Consider the following 5,474-nt stretch of genomic DNA (forward strand, 5'->3'; position numbering starts at 1 on the left):
ATGAGTAAGTTTTTGTCAGGGGTAAATGATAGTGTGGTTAATGAGTGTAGATCCGCCATGCTAAATAGTAAAATGACTTTATCCAGGATTATGACCCATGCTCAGTAGATAGAAGAGCAAAATATTAAGATGAAGGAAAAGCAGAATAAGAGGGAAAGGACACGTAGATTCAGCCTTGCTCAGCCTAAGTCAGAAAGGGTAGTTGTTCTTAGTATAGTCATAAGTTCTCAGTTCTAGCTCCATCTTTAGCTTGTGTACTAGTACCCAAGTAAAGGAATGACCGTCGTAATGGGGTGCTAGGCTCTGATACCCAGGGTAGTGAAAATAGGATGCTTACCTATCCACCTTGCAAAAAGTATGGTTGGAATCACCTAGGTGTATGTAAAGAAGGCAGTGAGGTATGTTATGGATATGGTAAACCGGGAAACAGGCTGTGGAATATAGAGCAAGGGCTCAAAAGGGAAAAGTTTTGCGCCAGCAGGGCGTCACTTCCAGTACCACTAGTGGTCCGCGTCAGAATAGGTTTTATGCTCTTCAGACTCTCCATGATCAAGGAGATTCCCCTAGTATAGATTCGGGTACATTATAGGACCTTCATACTCATGATATGCATTGTTAAACCTATTTCTCTAATTTTAGCTTAAGAGTTTTTCAGCATGAGTTAGTCAGTAAAACTAGCAATTTCATTTAGCAGTCAGACAGTCAAATCCCAATGGTTTGTTTTCCAACTTTCCATTTAGTCATATTATCCTAAGTTTCATGAATAAGACCGTTTCAAGGTAACACATCCTGGTGATTGCGATTTCAGCTCAATTATGGTATCATGTCTCATTTTGAACCCCAAGTATTCATCCATGAATCAGTTTGTTTATAAAGGTATTTTGGTCTTTTACCACCCCGCCTATATATACCCAGTTATACCCGACCTTAGATCATTTATTTATTATTTCACAACAACAAATATTAGGGTTTCTCTCTAAGATTAATCCCCAAGAACAAAATCTAAATCTTCCTCAAGAACTATGAGATTCCAATCCTTCAAGTTTAAGAACATCAAGAAACTCAACCCAGGTATGCATAGTGTTCATTCATGGACACCTTTCGTCTTTGAAGCCTAAGAATCTCTTTTCTAAATTCTATATTTATGGATTTTCTTTATGAATTTCATGATTAGGTTGCTCTTGTTCATGTTGATAATGAGTAATTGAATTCTATTCTATGTTGGGTGATAAATTCTATGTGGGTTGATTAGTATATATATAGATTCATGCAAACCTATCACTAAACCCTTGAATGATGAAATTAGAATTGAACCATGATGTTTAATTGTCATACAATTGTTTTACATATATTATGCCTATCATGTATTTGATTAAAAGCCTATGTGAAGGAAAAGTAAATAACTAGTATGATATCATGAAATTCCCATGTTTGTACAAATTTATGCATATCACATGTTTGATGAATTGCTTCAATAGATGAATTATAAATTGTGTTGTTGGTCATGTGTTCAAGTAAGTCATGCTATGTTGGTTTCTTTCCATCGAGTCCTGGGGGTACTTTTAGTCGATGATTTAGTTGTGTGCCTATAGCCATGTCATGTTTCCATGATAATCTCAGTCAAGCCATTATAAGTAGGATTTAGTCAGTCTCATGACTTAGGAAATCTCAGTAAATTCAGTATCCATTAGATCAGTCCTACTCAGTAATATCAGTAATCTTAGTATTCCTAGTAATCTTAGTAAATTCAGTACTCTTAGTCAGTCCTCAAAATTCAGTTCATTTCATCAGTCAAGGAACTCAGTAAATTTAGTTTAGCTTCGCTAAATAATACCATTAATATCACTTCATTTCAGCTAATCAGTTCAGTTTAATTAATCAGTTCAGTGTTTTTCAAATGGGAGTAGGATTCAGCACCGAGCAAGCCTAGGGATGGGGACTCACCCGCTAGATAGGACTAAGATCCCTAGTAGCAATCCTTAAGTTCCAAGACTGTGATATTTCCATCTTGTATCATCCGAGTAAGGTAAATATAGTTGTTGATGCCTTGAGTCGCAAGGTAGTGAGTATGGGTAATTTGGCATTTATATCGGTTTCTCAGAGGCCTATGGCATGGGACATTCAGTCCTTATCCAACTTAATGGTTCAACTAGATATTTTGGATACTATGAAGGTTTTGGCTTGTTTAGAGATGAGGTCCTCCCAATTTGAGCGTATACGTTCCCATGAAGTCGAGAACAAAGTTTGTCAAAATCTTAGTTCAACCCTGCTAATAACGTATATACCTTCTCACTTTCTTTCTTTTTCATTGCTTTTAAGATATCCTTCGAACACTCCCAGTTCATCATTATAACATTGATTTAATTCATGCCACAGGAAACCATCTCATTATGTAAAGATAACGCTTCTCTCCCCCTGCCTCGCTTTCCACAGTTTACTTTCTAATTAAAAAATCTGAGAGGCATTTTTCTACATCAGAATAAGTCTCCCTAACAGCCTCCTAGACATCCCTAGCAGTGGGAAGAAATAAATGTGGCTTACCTATGATAGGTTCCATGGAGTTTAGCAGCCAATCGATTACCATCCATTTTTCTGAAATCCAGGTGTTTATTTTTGGGTCTCCATGCATTCATTTTCGGGTCTCCTAGTTCAAGCTTTCTTGTTTCTCCAGTAAAGTGCTCAAGTTTTGCTCGACAACCAATTACCAAATGGACATATTACGCTCATTTCAAATAATTATTTCCATTTAGGTTGTGAGAAGTAAGATGAAAGGAAAAATGAGAAGAACTGGATACTTGGTTCTCTTTAGAACTTTTTTAATAGAACTCTCAGCTTCTGTTAATGCCAATGGGATACGTAGCCTAATAAATGATTTTTTTAGTTATCAACAACACAAGAATAGAGCAAAATTGTTAGCTCTATTACCATGTAATATTGGTATCAAAAGTGTATATTTTATTCATCTGAGAGCTATAAATTTATAGTACATGAAAGCAAACACACAGAGTCAAATCACTTGATTCTTGTAGAAATAAGAATTAAGATATGATATTGTTTGATTTAATTACCTAACCTATCTATAGAAAATTCGATAGGTCCTAAAAAATCAAATATTAAATATTCACAAATCAAAGTATCCCTTACTACCCCTCCTATCCCTCCATGCCACGGATTTACCCATGGAGGACCCATTGGTGTTTTTCTTGAAACCTATGACTAGGGGGTTCCACTTAATGTATTTTAACACTGTAAGGCATACATCTGAGAAGAAGAATTGCAATAAAATTTATAAGTCCATGAGTGACTTCTCAAAATTCATTAAAGATATAGAACTTGTGGGTCTTGATATCATTGGGTGGAAATACACTTGGAAGAGAGGAAATAGGCATGATAGTGCTGAAAGAATTAATAAATTCCTCATTTCTAAGGAGTGGGGTACAAGTTTAAAAAACATTAGATAGTCAATTCTACATGGCATAACCTCTGATAGTTACTGCTACAATGTGGAAACTAGAAAAGAGTCAAAGACCAATTTATACTTTAAGTTTGAGAACGTTAGATCCATCCAATGCCACAAATATCTTTATTGGCTACAAGGATGATGAAAAATGTCAAGATAAAATCAAGATTTGCTACTTGATAAAAGAAAGCCATTAAATGTGTTCACTGTGAACACTTTGAAACATTGCCATTCATGATGTCATCGATGACACGGGCAAAAACATGTTTTTTTCTATAAATAGAGTGCGACTTTCATTTGTGAGACACATCAAAAAACAAAGAGTAGAGATGAAAAAGAGTGAGGCATCACAGAGAGTTTTGTCTGTGAGAAAAAATAGAGTATGTGAGCGATATTATAGTGAGGTGAAAAATCAAAAGAGAGATGTTTTTTTTTGGATGTGTAGTGGTCTTCGGAGTATTTTACTCAGACTACCATTGTAAAATCTCTTACTATAGTGATATTAGTGCTCCACTGGATCCGTGTTTTTTCCCTTATTGGTTTCCATGTAAAAATCTTGGTGTTATTATCTCTCTTGTTGTTCTTGTTGATTAATCATATTATTGTTATTTTCATATTTATTTCTTTTATTATTGCAAATATTATTATAATGGCAGGGTGTATCCCTAACAACTAGTATCAGAGAACAAGTTCTACTCATTCGTGAAAATAATTTTTCATGGTTGGTGGTACTATACTAGGTAAAAATAAAATATCTAGAGTAAAGTATGTGGTAGCATAATTCAACGATGATAACAGTTTCTAAAAAACGTAGAGAAGGATGAGGGATCAGCTTATTAGACAAGGATTACACAAGGCACTAAGTGGCAACTTCAAAAAGCTTGAATGCATGAAAATGGAAGATTGAGAAGAAATAGATGAAAAAGCTACTAGTGCAATCAGGTTACACTTAACAGATGATGTGGTCAATAACATCATCGACGAAGATAGGTCATGTGGTATTTGGAAAAAGCTATATAATATATATATGTCCGTAATATTGACAAATAAATTATACCTAAAGTAACAGTCGTGGACCCTACATATCGGTAAAGGTATAAATTCATTATCACATTTAAATGTAGTTAATGAACTAATCACTTAGCTGACTAACGTCGGAGTAAAGATCAAGGAGGGAGATAAATCCATCATTCTCTTGATCTTATTTCCATCTTGTTATGATGCTTTGGCGATAACCATTTTACATGGTAAGGACTCGATTCAGCTAAAAGATGCCACATAAGCTCTTCTACTCAATAAGAAGATAGGAACTAGACCTAAAAATTATGGGTAGATACTTATCACATAAAGTAGAGGCAGAAGTCACCATAGGAGTTCGAGTAGCTATGGTAGATCCAGAGGTCGTGGAAAGTCCAAGGTCTGATATAAATCAAGATCAATAAGTTTCTACAATTGCGATCAACTAGGTCACTTTAAATTGATTGTCCAAATCTAAAAAGAGGTAACAGTGAAATTAATGGCCTGAGGAATAACAATAGTACAAAAGAATGATAGTGTTGTTCTATTTATAAATAAATAAGAAGAGTACATGCACTTGGCAGGTTCAGAGTCGAAATGGGTGATTGATATAGAAACATCTTGCCATACTACACCGGTAATTGATACTTTCTGTAAATATGTCGCAGGTGATTCTAGCATTGTAAAAATAAGAAACACAAGTTGCTCAAAGATTGCGTGGATTGGAGACATTTGTATTAGGACAATGTTGGATGCACATTGGTTGTAAAAGATGTACATCATTTACATACTTTCCGGTTGAACTTGATCTCTCGAATTGCTTTGATTTGCAAAATAGTTCTCGCAACCATCTTGATCCGAAGCAATTCTTGAGATCAAGTTCAGCTGCAAATCAGGTACATGATATACATCTTTTAGAACCAATGTGTACTCAACATTTGTCTTAATAAAAATATCTCTAATCCCCACAATTTTGAGTAACTTCTGTTACCCATTT

At 35.0% G+C, this 5,474-nt stretch overlaps 1 pseudogene; it reads left to right on the plus strand.

The window, feature by feature from the left end:
• Nucleotides 1-5,048: 5,048 nt before the first annotated feature.
• The window catches only part of LOC107876853, a 2,492-nt pseudogene continuing 2,066 nt past the window's right edge, over nucleotides 5,049-5,474 (plus strand).

The sequence above is a fragment of the Capsicum annuum genome, chromosome 7 (assembly GCF_002878395.1).
Source record: "Capsicum annuum cultivar UCD-10X-F1 chromosome 7, UCD10Xv1.1, whole genome shotgun sequence".
Lineage (NCBI taxonomy): Eukaryota > Viridiplantae > Streptophyta > Magnoliopsida > Solanales > Solanaceae > Capsicum > Capsicum annuum.